A 19280-nucleotide genomic window follows, 5' to 3' on the forward strand; every position below is an offset into this window, starting at 1 on the left:
CCTAGCTAACTGTTAATTCCGTATTACCATTTAATTATCGCAATTTATTTATCGCAATTTATTTTATAAAATTTAATTATCGCAATTTTAATTATTGTCATTTAATTTCTGTTATTTACTTTACGCATTTTATTTATGGTCATTTAATTTCTGTATTTATTTTATGCACTTTAAATATCGGGACACGTATACAAGGTTTTGACATATCATATCGACGCATCAATATATATTATTTGAAATCACCATAGACACTCTATATGCAGTAATGATCGAGTTCTCTATACAAGGTTGAGGTTGATTCTCAAATAATATATATACTTTGAGTTGTGATCGAGTCTGAGACGTATACGGGTCACGATACGTATTAATTCGAATATTATATATATAATTATATATGAATTATTGAATTGTCAACTGCGGACTATCAACATTGGACAATTAAAATGAATTAAAATATTGATTATAACATATGAAACTAAACATTTCTTCAAGTTTGCCACTTGATTTCTTCTTAAACCTCATTGTATCTCGACGAATACAATCAACGTTAAAACCTTTCATGATTCTTGAAAACACCTCAATCGATAGGATGAAGCAACCGCACTTTATCTACGGAAAGAAAGAACTTATGTATATAGTTATGCACCTGAAAAACTCTCAGAAATTGAGTAAACATTTAACATGTAGTTGTGCTAATTCCTTTAGTGTTATTATTACCCAATACAACCTTGCAGTTCTTCTTCAAAATAGTCAATTTTGCCACAGCTCCAGCAAGACAATTTTGACCCTTCATTCGAAACAACCTTATTATAACCTTGATATGTATGCGTGCTCTTTTATTGTTATCAGGGAACCTTTTATATTACACCATATTACCATCAGCGTTTAATCATCTAAAAACACAATTCTCCTGAAACCACCTCGGATTGATAACCGATGATTCAGATATCGTAGCATTAAATGCAGAGGAAACAGAAAAATTGTAGATGGTCTAAACGGCCAAAAGTTTGATGATAAAGAAGGGAGTGTTAGGAACGCTCGATAGAAAATTTGGTACTGAAAAGCAGATTGAGCTAACCATAAAGGAAACCAAGGAGAAATACAAGTAACATACCCTAAATTCAAAGAATCCAGGTAATTCTGGATCCAATGAAATCTTTAGAGAATATCTTACTCCGAAGTTATGTTAAAATCTTGCGGAAAATCTTTCTCCATCAACCATCGAACTTAGAAATTTCAAAATATCATCATCAATATCTTCAATATTTCTGAGGATACTTTCATAAATATTCTCGTCCGAAATTATATACCTCTACGTGCTTCCTGTGTATCATTATATTGGAAACATTCAATAGAAAATTTAGTACCAAAAAGCGAATTATGCGAAACTATAAGGGAAGCCGTGGTCAAATCACGAAGAATAAGTTTGACTTCAAAGAATCCAAATGATTCTGTTTCTGATGAAATCTTTAGCGAATACCTTGCTTCCGAATCTAAACCTTTACGGATAAATCTTCTTCATCATTCATCGATATTAGAAATTCCAAGATATCATCGTATTTTTTTTCATTATAAATATCCTCCATATTTTCTGAAAATATTTTCATAACTATTCTTATCTGAAATCATTAATCTCTTCGTGCTATCAGTGTTACATCATATAGAAACTGTTAGTTTCTATATTCTGTAACTTTCGACCTTAAAATGTGAATGTTATTGAAATAATATTGGGAACTGATGCATGAGTTAGTATAATATAATGACACTTGATCAACGTGATTATATTACAGTAAGTCATGCTGAGTTTTTAATGAAACGTGATGATTTACAGACCATAACGTCATCATGTGCCATGTTACACGATTTTTACATTCTATCTAATCTCCAAACATATCAAGAACATATTTTCTTGATAGTCCTATCTTTCCTCGAATTCTGGTAATTTGACAAGTCAAATTGTGCTATTACCGTTTCTTTCTTAAGACATTAACAATATTCATTCTGAAACATGTATCTGCGAATTCTGGACCATTACAAGAGATGCCCAATCGCAAAAAGAACAAACGAAGGGACAAAGCTCCGAAATAGAAATTGGAGTATAAATCGTAGCAAATAGGAGGGAGTATTAACTGGGGATGACAATGATTATAGAAAACAGAAGCAAGGACTTCGAAGTATAAGGGAAGATATAAAGCCCGATAACAACACATAAATTACAAATCGTGGATATTAATACGAATAGCAATATAAAGACACGGTATAATTAAGAATAGTATCACCCCCAAGGCGATAGTGGAAGTAAACAGATTTTTCTGGTGGAAGAATGAAAAGAAGGATGACAGAAATTATAACTAGGAAAATATCAAGGATTAAGACTGGATTAAGCATTTTCACAATCCATTGGATGTACGAACTAAGAAAGAAAGTATTGGAATGGTGAAAATAATGGAACGCAAGAAGTTCATTTATAGTGAAATACCTGACAGAACAATCGAGACAAATGATCGCATTTAATTAAAAAGATCTTAATCTCCATAAATCCAGAAAAAAAAATCATATCTTATAGATTTCATAGATTTCTTTTTAAATCTCTTGAATTTCGGAATTCAATCATGACTCTGTCAAAAGTCAAGACAAATCTTTATTTTTCCTATTTCAAACTTTTACGATGGCTTCACTCATACGCTTCAAGTAACCGAATTATTTTATCCATATTACTCAATGATGATAAAACTCTATTTATCAACTCATATTCGTCATGAAAACATTTTCATTGTTAGCCATGACCACCTCACTCAAATTTCGGGACGAAATTTCTTTAACGGGTAGGTACTGTGATGACCCGGGAATTTCAGATCAAATTTAAACTTTAATCTTTATATGTTTCCGACATGATAAGCAAAGTTTGTAAGGTTGAAGTCTCATAAACTATGAACTGTGTTCGTACATACATTTGACCTTTGAACTATTTATATGGATTCGGTTGACATTTGACTATTCCTGACGATTCATGAACAATTAGTATAGATAAATAAGTATATATATATTTATATATATGTAAGGGTATATAATAAATGTTAATTATAAAAATATAAACAAAAGTATATATATATATATATATACATATATATATATATATATATATATATATATATATATATATATATATATATATATATATATATATATATATATATATATATATATATATATATATATATATATATATATATATGTATATATATATATATATAATAATTTGAATTAATAAGATACATTTAATCAATTAGAATTAAAAATGTAAAAATAATAAGTTGAGTAACTAAATTACTGTTAAAAGAAATATATGTATGATATTATCATGACTATATATGATTTCTAATTATTGTAACATGTGTATAATGTATAAATAATGAAAATTTAATAAAAAGTTATTAATATGATTATTAAATATTCTTACTTTCATTACTATTAAAATAAATATCAATATCAATATTAATAATAATATAACACTAATATGAAATTCGATATGTGCAAACTAGTATAGTATTACTATTATAATTTTATATATATATAATTTCTATTATTTAATAATACGAATTATTATTCTTATCATTAGTAATATTAATTATATCATTATAATTATCTTTATCATTTTTTTATAATGTTTATCAGAAACATTATTATTTATTGTTATTAATAGTAGCATTATTATTATTAAAATAATTATTACTATTATTTGAATTGTTAATATTATTATTAATATTAGTATGTTATTATTATTAATAATATTCTGTATTTTTATTATTAATTGTAAATAGGATTATTATTATTAAAATTAAGTTTTATATTTAAAAATTAAGAAGAAAAAAAAAAGGATCCAATTTGTTATAATTAGCTGTCTAACTATTTTATATGCTACTTACTATCTATGATTGATTTCCAGTGATCCCAAACAATAGCATAAATCCAAATTCTGTTACAGATAGATACAAAGCTCTTATTTTTTTTATTATTATTTTTTTTTGTTTGCCTGTCTGTCAATTCTGTCGACTCTTCAAGCTTTAAATCAAGGAATTGTTTCTTATTATTGAAAAACCATCCAATTATTCACTACCAATATCATATAACAATTATAAATCACTGCAAGCTGTAGAATTAAATTAAAAAGTCAATTGAAACCCGTCGGTTCCCTGTTATCAGCTTCAAAATTACAAGAGCACGAATTCTAATGAATTAGAAAAATCTGGAAATGCAAAACTGTTAGGAATCTTTCATTTGAACTATCTGCAAATTATAAAGGTCCAATTTTATCTATCTAATTTTAATTTGCGAGTCAAACTTATTTTTTCTAAAAGTCAATCTTTGTTCTTCAGCCAAATTCGAGGTTCCGGTTTCAATTTGAGTTAAATTGATAAATTGTATAAGTTATAGAGGTGATTTGAAACATTGTTTGTGTTATAATCTTTGTGTATAACTTGCTTAAAATCAAAATCGTTTTTTTTGTCTTTCTTTAAAAACAGCGACTGCAGTGCAGTCTTTTTATTTTTTATTTTTATTTTTTTTTCGTTTTATATTATTGAAATTTCTTGTTAATGGTTAACTCTAAATATATTGGGGAGTTTAATTAGGCTTAGATGTAATGAAATCGTTACTGGATTTTTGGCACTGGTCGAATGTATCCTTGATGAAGATGAAGAGGAAATGAGGAACAGATAGATATGGTTAAATAAATACGGGTTGGTAGAATTTCAGAAAGACAGATATGGCTGGGTGGTAAGGGGTGTTTGAGGGTATTCGGGAGGTCACGGGTTCAAGCCCGGCTCGGTGCAGTTTTATTATTTTAAATGGCTTTTAAAGGTAGTTTTCTAATCATTTTATTTTTATTACTTTTATTATTATTATTATTAGTATCATTGTTATTATTATTCTTGTTTTAATTATTATAAATTGTATTGTCATTAATTTAATTGTTATTATTATTAGTAGTATTATTAATTAAAACATATTATTAGTATGATTATTAATATTAAATATTATTATTATTGATACTAGTATTGTTATTATTAGTTATCATTACTACTACTAGTATTATAAAGGATTATCATTATTTTTATCATAATTGATATTATTAACATTATTAATATTATCATTATTATTAAAATCAACATATTTAGAAGTATCGATATCATTAATCAAACTAAGAGTAATATCATTATCGTTATTAATGATATAAGTATTATTATGATTAGGATTATTATTAATATTATTATTATTATTGTAAGTTAAGTATTACTATAGCTATCATATTAAATTTATTATTATCATTAAAAATTAGTATTATCATTGTATTTACAAATGTTATTAACAAAACTATCATTTTTTAAAACAAGTAAATATCTTGTACATAAAATATCTTATTTACATATATTAATATTCTATATATAAATCATATTAACATTACATATAAATAAAAAATTACATACAATAAATTAAGTATTTTTAATATAGTACTAAATATATATAGATATCAAAATAACTATATTAGTCACTTTAATACATATACAAAATAAATCTATGCAACATATAATTTAAGATATAAAATTTAGTATATATTTTTAAAATGGAATCTAGTATAAATATAACAACAAAATATATACAAATATTATATATTTATGAATGAAATTTTAAGATTTCAATTATATGTTTTAATATACATACAAATGATATAGGTTCGTGAATCCGAGGCCAACCCTATACTTGTTCAATGTCGTTCTATGTATTTTTACTACAAAATACATTAGGTGAGTTTCATTTGCTCCCTTTTACTCTTTACATTTTTGGGCTGAGAATACATGCGCAACTTTTATAACTGTTTTACGAAATAGACACGAGTAATCGAAATTACGTTCTATGGTTGAATGATCGAAACTGAATATGCCTCTTTTTATTAAGTCTGGTAATCTAAGAATTAGGGAACAGACACCCTAATTGACGCGAACTCTAAAGATAGATCTATCGGGCCCAACAAGCCCCATTCAAAGTACCGGATGCTTTAGTACTTCGAAATTTATATCATGTCCGATGGAGGATCCCGGAATGATGGGGATATTCTTATATGTAATTGTCAATGTCGGTTACCAGGTGTTCAATCCATACGAATGATATTTTTGTCTCTATGCATGGGACGTATGTGTATGAGAAATGGAATTATGAAATCTTGTGGTCTATTAAAATTATGAAATGATTATTTATGCTAAACTAATGAACTCACCAACCTTTTGGTTGACACTTTAAAGCATGTTTATTCTCAGGTATGAAAGAAACATTCCGCTGTGCATTTGCTCATTTTAAAGACAGTTTTTGGAGTTGATCATCGTAATGGAACCAGTTGTTGGTGACTTCGTCCAGATGGATTAGGACGGGTCCTTTCACGCTCGATAGAAAATTTAGTACCGAAAAGCGGATTATGCGAAACTATGAAGAAAGTCGTGGACAAATCACAAAGAATAAGTTTGCCTTCAAAGAATCTAAATGATTCTGTGCCTGCTGAAATCGTTAGCAAACATCTTATTTCTCATTCTAAACCTTCACAGATAAATCTTCTTCAGCATCCATTGATATAAGAAATTCTAAGATATTCTCGTATGTTCTATTATAAATATCCTCCATATTTCTGGCAATATTTTCACAACTATTCTTATCTGAGATCATTTATCTCTCCGTAATATCTGCAACATAAAAGAAACTGTGTTAGTTTCTAAATTCTGAAACCTTAGAGTTTAAAATATGAATGTTTTAAAGTAGTGTTGGGAACTGAAGCATGGATTAGTATAATATAATGACACTTGATCAACGTCATTATATTACAGTAAGTCATGCTGAGTTTTTAATGAAGCATGATGATTCACAGTACCGTCATCATGTGCCATTTACATGACTCTTACATTCTATCTAATCTCTAAACATATCAAGAGAATATTTTTCTGGATGACTCGATCTTCTCCAGGGTATTCTGGTAATTTAACAAATCAAAATCGTTCTATTACCATTTTCTTCTTAGAGCATTAGCTATGTTCATTCTGAATTTCATATCTACGAATTCCGGACCATTACTCGCTTGACTCGAAGTCGGGAAGAGAAAACGAAAGCATGAAGCTCCAAAAAATAATGAAGAATATAAACTTCGATAATAACCCCGAAATTACAAACCGTGTATATCGATGCAGATAGCAATATAGAGACACGGGAGAATTAGAAACACTATAAACACAAGAGTATAGTAGAAGTAAATAGATTCTTCTGGTGGTAGATGAAAAAGAAGAATGACAGATATAAAAGTTAGGAGTATATCAAGAATCAGGACTGGATGGAGCATATTGATGAATGCTTTAAAGTAAGAATCAAGGGAGAAAGAATAGAAGGTGTGAGTCGTGGAAAATAAGGAAACGAAGGGGTGAATTTATAGTGAAATATCCGACAGAGCAATCGAAACAGATTATTGCATATAATCAAAGAAGATCCTGATTTCCTTAATCACCAAAGAACCAAATCTTATTACGTAAGATTCTCTTTAAATCCCTTAAATCCCGGAAATCAATCATAACTACGTCATCGGTTAAGACGAATATATTTTACTCATCTCACTCTTTTACGATAGTCTCATTTATATTCTTAGCATAATCGAATCGTTTTATCTACATTACTCAATGATGATAAAACTCCATTATCACCTTATATTTGTCATGAAAACCTTCTTATTGTTATCCATAACAACCTCTATCAAATTTCGGGGACGAAATTTCTTTAACGGGTAGGTACTGTAATGACCCGAAATTTTCCGACCAAATTATACTTATGAGATTAATATTTACATAAATTAAACCATACCAACATGATAAGCAATCCAAATTGTTGAGACTTGTGTTTTTGAAAAGAGTTTTACACAACGTTTGACCGTCCAATATGACCGATGATATCACGAACTATATAACATACGATAATTATACGTTTGTGTATATATATGTATTTATATATATTTAACATGATCTAAGGATGGTTTAACATCTCATTGTGTACTAATGACAATGAGTTATAAGTATATTTTGAAACTACTAACTTAAGTTTTCAAAACGATAACTATACGTAACATTCTTTGATATATATACTTATAATCTATAATGCTTATACAAGTATCGTATATATAATTTATTTAATCACTTTTTAAGGACTTAAATACATAAAACAATATAAGTATATTCACAAAAGATAGCTATATTTGAATTCTCGTTCCGTTTCCTCAAGATTTCTATACGTATATCTAGGGTATATGTACCCGTATCATACCCAGCTTCTATACGTATTTACTATTGGTATATACACATCAAATCAACATCCTAATCAACATTATTACTGCCCTAGATATGAGGTAACTAGAATTTGTCAAGTAGTATGAATTATTAGTAAGAAAACAAAATTAGGAATCTTTTTTTTTTCTTTATAAACTAAAAACGTTTTTATAAATGAACACCATTTCTTCACTCCATTTTCTCATACCTACACCCTCATTTCTCTCTCAAAATACTCCTAACTTCATACTTGATCATCTCCAAGCATTTTCCACATCATTTAGCTTCAATTACAAGCCTTAAACACCATAAGAAAACTCTTTCAAGAACATATCAAAATAACCACCCATTTGAAGAAGTTTACTTCCAACCTTTTGATCTAACTCCATCACTCTTTGATTCCAAGATTATTTCTTATATTTTGCAGTAACTTTGTCCAAGTAACTTGAGGTAGTAACCTTGTTCATAATCTTATTCAATTCATATTCATATAGCTATCTTATTTTGTGGTATAAAATTTTAACAACAAGAACATAGTTTGAATGATTTCAAACTTGTTCGTAAACTAAATAGATTCTTCTAACTTGACTTTTAAAACACTTCAAGACCTGTAATATATCATAATAATATGCTAACCTAACAAGATATAACTTGGTTTTACAAAGAACATCTTAAAAACTGAATCTACGTCGTCGGAGTGCAACCGGGGGCTGTTTTGGGTTGGATAATTAAAAACCATCTTGAACTTTGAATTGGAAGTTTATGTTCTGGAAAAATGATATTTCTTATGAATATGTTAACACATAAAAATTTCATGGTTTAACTCAAAGTGTAAGTATTTTTAGAAAAATGATCATTAAATGTTGTTTTTATGATGGAAAATGACCACTTTCATAAGTTTCACCAAAGTTTGACCTATAACCTATGATTTCGAATACAAACTAAAGTATTTTCAGTTCATATTCTTAAAATTTAACTCGATCCAAGGAAGTGGCAAGTTGAACCAACAAAAACGGAGTTGTATTGAATAAACTACGACTAAAACAAGATTGGATATCCGAAGCTAGTTGAGCTACGAAAATATTTGGAGAAAAAGTAAATTAATCATATCTTTTCTAATTAATATGATATTTTATATATAATTACTTATGATTTGATTTTATATATTTCAGGACCACCCGTAAACAACACGAGAAGATTAATCATAAGACCTCATGATTGTACGCAACACGTCATTTGACAACACGGTACTTTATGTACGCAACACGTCATTTGACAACATGGTACCATGGGTCGAGATTAATTCTGATCAATACGAATATGATGGGGTCTTTATTTATTTTATTTAAGAAACTAATTGTGAACCACTAACATCGGACTGCTAACTACGGACTAAGAAAATATTAAACGTATTAATAGTATATATATATATATATATATATATATATGTAACGATTACTTAAAAAAGAAAATATGTTGATATATTATATATATGGTTAGGTTCGTGATATCTATCGGAGACCAAGTCGAATTAAATACCTTCAAGGTAAAAGTGAGTTTCATTTGCTCCCTTTTTAATTGCTTTTGCAATATATATTTTTGGACTGAGAATACATGCGCTGCTTTTATAAATGTTTACAAAATAGACACAAGTACTTAAAAATATATTCTACGTTGAGTTGTACCACTGGCATATTTCCCTGTAGCTTGGTAACTACTATTTACATGGGTATTGTAAACGCGAATCCTGTTGATAGATCTATCGGGCCTGACAACCCCAACCGGACTAGACGACCAGTATTCAACGGTTGGACAGTACTTCGTTTTGGTGACTACACTTGGTACGGTGTAGTGAGATTTCATAATAAAGGGAATATGCGACGTTGATTAAATGTTAAGTATGGTTACCAAGTGCTCAACCACTTAGAATGCTTTACATACACTTGCGAGTGTATTATGTTTATGATTATGAAATCTTGTGGTCTATTAACATATTGAAATGATTGTTATGATAAACCTATGAACTCACCAACCTTTTGGTTGACACTTTAAAGCATGTTTATTCTCAGGTACGAATTAAGTCTTTCGCTGTGCATTTGCTCAATATAAGGACATTACTTGGAGCCGATCATCGCAATGGGATCAAATGTTGATGACTTCGTCCAGGTGGATTAGGACGGGTCCTTTCATATAAATCTTTACAAATACGTCTTATATACATATATATATACTGGTATGTAATCCGATATACAATATATATATATATATATATATATATATATATATATATATATATATATACGTATACAAATACATAATGAAATGGAATTCTACTGCAATCGTTTTCATGCTATAGCTTATGTTGACTTCTGTCTAAACCAGTACATAATTATTCCAAACAATCACAAGATAACAAATTCAGTTAGTAAGATCGTACATCTTTTTAATTCTTTAATTTTTCTTCTGATTCTGAGTATAAGCGTATCGAATCCCATATCAACTATCAAACAAATTCTGTAAAGAATTCTTGTATGCTTCCAAATTCTTTTATATTTTTTCTTCTCTGAACGTCGAATTGTCTGAAGTGATTAAAGTTGATTGATTCTCCTTGTCGACTGCAACCAATCCATACCACAAGCAATCCAATTTTGATACAGCGAAACGTACCACTCTCTCACTATGGTTCCTTTTCTTTTTAACTCATATATAGAGTTTAGACTTATACACATACAGAAATGAAAAAGCACTTACAAATTATTAATCACCTCTATCATCTTTACATCTCCAACACCTAAACCGTCACCTTGTTTCACTTGGTTTTTCTTCTTCATCATGTACAACCACCATGAAACCCACCATCTTTAAATCCATTTAACCATCAACTTATATATATTTCTTTTCTTCTTTCTTCGTTCCCTGTTTGAATCACGAAGACTACCACCACCTTCTATCTCTCTAACATCTCTACTCTCTCTCTTAATTGTTTCTGTTTCAAATCACCCGTTAGAACCACCTCACCTTGCACTTACTACAAACTGCAACTTCTGCTATTCTCTTTACTATCAAAAACCCTCACAAACCACTTCCTTTAAACCGTCTCCTGCTACTGCAGCTGCTATAATCTTTGCCACGCTATTTCTTCTGCTATATATCAATTTCTGCTCGAGTTCACAGCCCAAAATTCTTACGGTTCTCTTTCTCTCCTGTCCTGCAGCTATTTCTTTCTTAATATATCAAGGATAATTGCATTAAACAATACATAAAGCTAAAGTAGAAAAGGTGAAATGGACATGCATTTGTTAGTGCTGATACTTATCTTTATTTCGGCCGAAAGCTACCAAATACAATTCCCACTTGACTAATTAAATAAATTTCTTTGTTGTTGTGGGTCAAGTTGGTTACCCTTGGACAGATATTGAGGTCGATAGTGGTTGATTAGTTTATGTATGTGGGACTTTGAAGTTTAATATGATTTTGATTGTTTAGGCGTGTTTAAAGGGTGGGCCGTTTCCATTTGTGTTAATTAGTCGAAATAATGATGAAGGGGAACATGCAATGAATGAAGTGATGCTATATTACTATAAAGATATTACACTAGATAAAATAATACAGCAACATATGTTGGGGACGTGGATTGGAATCCAAAGCTAACAAACACGAGGAAAACCGACCCACTATCAATTTTTTTTTCTTTTCTTCTCTTTTCTTGCGGTTGTTTTCACCGACAGGATAACTCATTTTTGTATTAAGAAACGGGCTAATGGATTCTAGAGTGAGCTGCTGAATTGGGCCAGAATATTGGATGTATACGGGATATATATAAGGATACTTAGATTATAATGATAATTAGGTTAGATGAAGAAATCACAATGATTATATGATGATGAAAACCGTTGATGATGAATATGATGATATGGATATCATTATGATGATTGATGATGGTATGATGATGAGAAATGGTTGGTAAGATCCCTGGTTGACTAGTTGAATTTGAAGGAGATGAAGAAACAGAAAAATAGGTTAAATACATATGGAAAATAAAATAAAACAGAAGTGAAACAGATAGACGGATGGTTAGGCATATGTTTAATGAATGGGAGGTCACGGGTTCGAGTCCCGTTGGGAACATTTCTTTTTACTCAAAGCTATTAAGGGTATATCCTCTTAACTTTATTTCTATTTCTATTATTATTATTATTACTACTAGTAAATTACTATAATCATTATTATTATTATCATTATTACTATTATCATTATTATTATTATTGTTATTATTATTATTGTTATTATTTATTAATGTTATTAGTACTAATTATTATTAAGATTACAAATATTATTATTACCATGATTAAAAGTAATATGAACATTATGATTATTATTACTATTAACTTTATTAATGAATTTACTATTATAAATTTTATCATTTAAGTATTAGTTATCATTTATCATTATTATTAACACTAGTAATATTATTATCATTATTTTAAACATTCCTAATATTATTTTAATTACTATTTTAACAAATAAATGAAATAAATACATATAAAATAGGTGATACATATAACATAATAAAAGTTATATTTTTATATAATAATAATAAAATATATAAATTAATAATATATAAATTATATCATTAATAATAATATATATAAATTTGTTCGATTTTGATTATATGTTTTAATATAAATATGAATAATATAGGTTCGTGAATCCGAGGCCAACCCTATACTTGTTCAATGTCGTCATATGTATTTTTACTACAAAATACATTAGGTGAGTTCATTTGATTCCCTTTTACTCTTTATATTTTTGGGACTGAGAATACATGCGTTGTTTTTACAACTGCTTTATTAAATGCTTTTGAAATTGAGAATACATGCGTTGTTTTTACAACTGCTTTATTAAATGTTTTTGAAATATATTTTGAACTGCGAATACATGAAATGCTTTTATAAATGTTTGACGAGGTAGACACAAGCAAAAACATTCCTCGAATGAATTATTATGCAGACAGAAGTTCTGCGAATTATTATTGAATTATGTGGACATGATAATTGCCACCATTAAATTATGTGGACATGATAATTGCCACCATTGAATTATGTGGACATGATAATTGCCACCATTGAATTATGTGGACATGATAATTGCCACGAGTTGATGTGAATGTTATATATCGAGAGAATGATTTTATACACAGATTATGTGTATGTTATTTTTACGCACAAGATATGTGTACGGTTACTATGATTTATGAAAATGGTTTCGTACACGAGAAAGATGTACTGTATTTAAAAGATATAGCATGTACATTACAGGTGGGTATAGGATTCGGGCCCATTTGTACCATGCAGGATTTAAATATTGTGGTCTATGAAAATGATGAATTTTATTGTTTTACGATAAACCTATGAACTCACCAACTTTTTTGTTGACACTTGAAAGCATGTTTATTCTCAGGTATGAAAGAAACCTTCCGCTGTGCATTTAGTCATTCCAAAGACATTACATGGAGTCGTTCAAGGCATATAGAAGTCCGTTCATCGCAATGGTACCATATGTTATTGTATTCGTTCGGAAGATTTTGGACGGGGTATGACATGTGGTATCAGAGCGGTGGTCTTAGCGAACCAGGTCGGAATTAGTGTGTCTAACTAGGAGTTGTTAGGATGCATTAATGAGTCTGGACTTCGGCCTAGTAGTTGTTAGGATATATTAATAAGTCTAGACTTGTACCTGGTCTGCATGTCAAAATTTTGCTTATCATTTCTTGTCGAAAATTACCTGCTTATCATTCTTAGTCTAGACACATCTTACTGCATTGATTGCATGAATAGTGTATAGACAAAATTCATATCTTAGCGAATCTGCTAATTCATATCTTAGCGTATCTGTTACTGTAGACTTTATTTGACACGTTTCCTTAATTCACTTCGTAATCTACGGGATCTTCTGTACTATGTATAGGTATTCTATGTAATTAGAATATCATCCGATATCCGAAAATCATTTCATATCGAAAAATCCTTTATTCAATCGTACGCAATGGAACTCACAACTACTTCAAGTCCCTCGGATTCCGATATGGAGTCCCACTCCAGCTCCGAAAGCAGCGTAACTAGAATAAATCAATCAATCAGCCATCCCCAATTCATCTGATGGGTTCGTAGTCTACTCAATCATTAGAGACAAGAAGAAGGCGATCCTTTCCACCAACCAAATTCATCTTTTGGCGAAGAACCTGAAACACTTACCGGTGAACCTATTAGAAACACCACATTCACCCTCATTTTCCGAATATCTCGCTATGATTATATACCATCTTAAATTCTAAACCTTATTCATCCGCTCATTTTGACCGACAATCATCCCGGAATAATAGAAGAAGTCAACGAGCTTCGCACCCGGGTCGTAGCCTTGAAAAATATGGTGCAAAATGTACCAGCTTCAGCAACATTACCGGCACCAACAGTGTAGTGACCCGAACTTTTCCATGTTTATATATATTAATTGAGATTGATATTTACATGATTAAATGTTTCCAACATGTTAAGCAATCAAACTTGTTAAGACTTGATTAATTGAAATATGTTTCATATAGACAATTGACCATCCAAGTTGACCGGTGATTCACGAACGTTAAAACTTGTAAAAACTATATGATGACATATATATGGATATATATATATAGTTAACATGATACTATGATAAGTAAACATATCATTAAGTATATTAACAATGAACTACATATGTAAAAACAAGACTACTAACTTAATGATTTTTAAACGAGACATATATGTAACGATTATCGTTGTAAAGACATTTAATGTATATATATCATATTAAGAGATATTCATACATGATAATATCATGATAATATAATAATTTAAAATCTCATTTGATATTATAAACATTGGGTTAACAATATTTAACAAGATCGTTAACCTAAAGGTTTCAAAACAACACTTACATGTAACGACTAACGATGACTTAACGACTCAGTTAAAATGTATATACATGTAGTGTTTTAATATGTATTTATATACTTTTGAAAGACTTCAATACACTTATCAAAATACTTCTACTTAACAAAAATGCTTACAATTACATCCTCGTTCAGTTTCATCAACAATTCTACTCGTATGCACCCGTATTCGTACTCGTACAATACACAGCTTTTAGATGTATGTACTATTGGTATATACACTCCAATGATCAGCTCTTAGCAGCCCATGTGTGTTACCTAACACATGTGAGAACCATCATTTGGCAACTAGCATGAAATATCTCATAAAATTTCAAAAATATGAGTAATCATTCATGACTTATTTACATGAAAACAAAATTACATATCCTTTATATCTAATCCATACACCAACGACCAAAAACACCTACAAACACTTTCATTCTTCAATTTTCTTCATCTAATTGATCTCTCTCAAGTTCTATCTTCAAGTTCTAAGTGTTCTTCATATATTCTACAAGTTCTAGTTACATAAAATCAAGAATACTTTCAAGTTTGCTAGCTCATTTCCAATCTTGTAAGGTGATCATCCAACCTCAAGAAATCTTTGTTTCTTACATTAGGTTATCATTCTAATACAAGGTAATAATCATATTCAAACTTTGGTTCAATTTCTATAACTATAACAATCTTATTTCAAGTGATGATCTTACTTGAACTTGTTTTCGTGTCATGATTCTGCTTCAAGAACTTCGAGCCATCCAAGGATCCGTTGAAGCTAGATCCATTTTTCTCTTTTCCAGTAGGTTTATCCAAGGAACTTAAGGTAGTAATGATGTTCATAACATCATTCGATTCATATATATAAAACTATCTTATTCGAAGGTTTAAACTCGTAATCACTAGAACATAGTTTAGTTAATTCTAAACTTGTTCGCAAACAAAAGTTAATCCTTCTAACTTGACTTTTAAAATTAACTAAACACATGTTCTATATCTATATGATATGCTAACTTAATGATTTAAAACCTAGAAACACGAAAAACACCGTAAAACCGGATTTACGCCGTCGTAGTAACACCGCGGGCTGTTTTAGGTTAGTTAATTAAAAACTATGATAAACTTTGATTTAAAAGTTGTAATTCTGAGAAAATGATACTTATTATGAACATGAAACTATATCCAAAAATTATGGTTAAACTTAAAGTGGAAGTATGTTTTCTAAAATGGTCATCTAGACGTCGTTCTTTCGACTGAAATGACTACCTTTACAAAAACGACTTGTAACTTATTTTTCCGACTATAAACCTATACTTTTCTGTTTAGATTCATAAAATAGAGTTCAATATGAAACCATAGCAATTTGATTCACTCAAAACGGATTTAAAATGAAGAAGTTATGGGTAAAACAAGATTGGATAATTTTTCTCATTTTAGCTACGTGAAAATTGGTAACAAATCTATTCCAACCATAACTTAATCAACTTGTATTGTATATTATGTAATCTTGAGATACCATAGACACGTATACAATGTTTCGACCTATCATGTCGATACATCTATATATATTTCGGAACAACCATAGACACTCTATATGTGAATGTTGGAGTTAGCTATACAGGGTTGAGGTTGATTCCAAAATATATATAGTTTGAGTTGTGATCAATACTGAGATACGTATACACTGGGTCGTGGATTGATTCAAGATAATATTTATCGATTTATTTCTGTACATCTAACTGTGGACAACTAGTTATAGGTTACTAACGAGGACAACTGACTTAATAAACTTAAAACATCAAAATATATTAAAAGTGTTGTAAATATATTTTGAACATACTTTAATATATATGTATATATTGTTATAGGTTCGTGAATCAACAGTGGCCAAGTCTTACTTCCCGACGAAGTAAAAATCTGTGAAAGTGAGTTATAGTCCCACTTTTAAAATCTAATATTTTTGGGATGAGAATACATGCAGGTTTTATAAATGATTTACAAAATAGACACAAGTACGTGAAACTACATTCTATGGTTGAATTATCGAAATCGAATATACCCCTTTTTATTAAGTCTGGTAATCTAAGAATTAGGGAACAGACACCCTAATTGACGCGAATCCTAAAGATAGATCTATTGGGCCTAACAAACCCCATCCAAAGCACCGGATGCTTTAGTACTTCGAAATTTATATCATATCCGAAGGGTGTCCCGGAATGATGGGGATATTCTTATATATGCATCTTGTTAATGTCGGTTACCAGGTGTTCACCATATGAATGATTTTTATCTCTATGTACGGGATGTGTATTGAAATATGAAATCTTGTGGTCTATTATTATGATTTGATATATATAGGTTAAACCTATAACTCACCAACATTTTTGTTGACGTTTTAAGCATGTTTATTCTCAGGTGATTATTAAGAGCTTCCGCTGTCACATACTTAAATAAGGACGAGATTTGGAGTCCATGCTTGTATGATATTGTGTAAAAACTGCATTCAAGAAACTTATTTTGTTGTAACATATTTGTATTGTAAACCATTATGTAATGGTCGTGTGTAAACGGGATATTTTAGATTATCATTATTTGATAATCTACGTAAAGCTTTTTAAACCTTTATTGATGAAATAAAGGTTATGGTTTATTTTAAAATGAATGCAGTCTTTGAAAAACGTCTCATATAGAGGTCAAAACCTCGCAACGAAATCAATTAATATGGAACGTTTTTAATCAATAAGAACGGGACATTTCAGTTGGTATCCGAGTGTTGGTCTTAGAGAACCAGAATTTTGCATTAGTGTGTCTTATCGAGTTTGTTAGGATGCATTAGTGAGTCTGGACTTCGACCGTGTTTACTTGAAAAATGATTGCTTAACAAATTTTGTTGGAAACTATATATTTTTAACATGTGAATATTATGTGATATATTAATCTCTTAACGCGTTTGATATTATGTGATAGATGTCTACCTCTAGAACAAGTCCCATTGACTCACCTAATAATAATGAAGAGTCAAATATAAATTGGAATGATTCGTGGACTGATTCACAAGTTCCCGAAGAGGAACCGGAAGAAGAGTCGGAACCGGAAGAAGAATCGGAACCGGAAGAAGAATCGGAACCAGATGAAGAAATAGAACCGGTGGGGGAAATAATAAAATGGTTAAGTAAAAGAAAATCCTCAACCAACCGACCAAGGTTAATTATGGTCAATGGTGTTTCCGCCAAGGAAGCAAAATATTGGGAGGATTACCAATTCTCCGATGAATCGGATTCCGATGAGAATTCCGATGATGTTATAGAAATTACCCCAACTGAATTTAAAAAGGCAAAAGAAAATAATAAGGGAAAGGGCATAAAAATAGAGAAATCTAATTCCAACCCCGATGAACTTTATATGTATCGTCAACCCCCGAAGTCCTTAAGTTGTAACAATGACCCGGGAACCTCTAAACCACCAGGTTTTTCTAAACCAATGTGGAAAATTACGGCTCGTATTAGGGGAACATCATATATCCCTAGAAACTTGGCAAAACGAACCAAAACCGAAGAAGAAGAAACAAGCGAGTCGGAATAAGATAGTTGTATTCGTGTGGTGTAATATATGTAATATAGTGTGCTTATGCTTTATGATATATGTAAAAATTGCTTGTATTAATAAGTATTTTTTTTTATGAATCTAACTCTTGTCTATTTTACAGTATAAAAACACAAAATGGATAGACAACCCAATATTTTAAGAGACCTACCCGGAGACATGATTGATGAAATATTGTCTAGAGTCGGTCAGAATTCTTCGGCACAACTATTTAAGGCGAGATCAGTTTGTAAGACATTCGAAGAACGTTCCAAGAATGCCTTGGTTTATAAAAGGCTTTCGTTCGAAAGATGGGGGATATCACATTGGGAAATCCATAAGTTACGATGTGTTTACTTTGACGCATATATTGCGGGGAACCCAAA

Source organism: Rutidosis leptorrhynchoides, chromosome 2 (genome assembly GCF_046630445.1).
Source record: "Rutidosis leptorrhynchoides isolate AG116_Rl617_1_P2 chromosome 2, CSIRO_AGI_Rlap_v1, whole genome shotgun sequence".
Classification (NCBI taxonomy): Eukaryota; Viridiplantae; Streptophyta; class Magnoliopsida; order Asterales; family Asteraceae; genus Rutidosis; species Rutidosis leptorrhynchoides.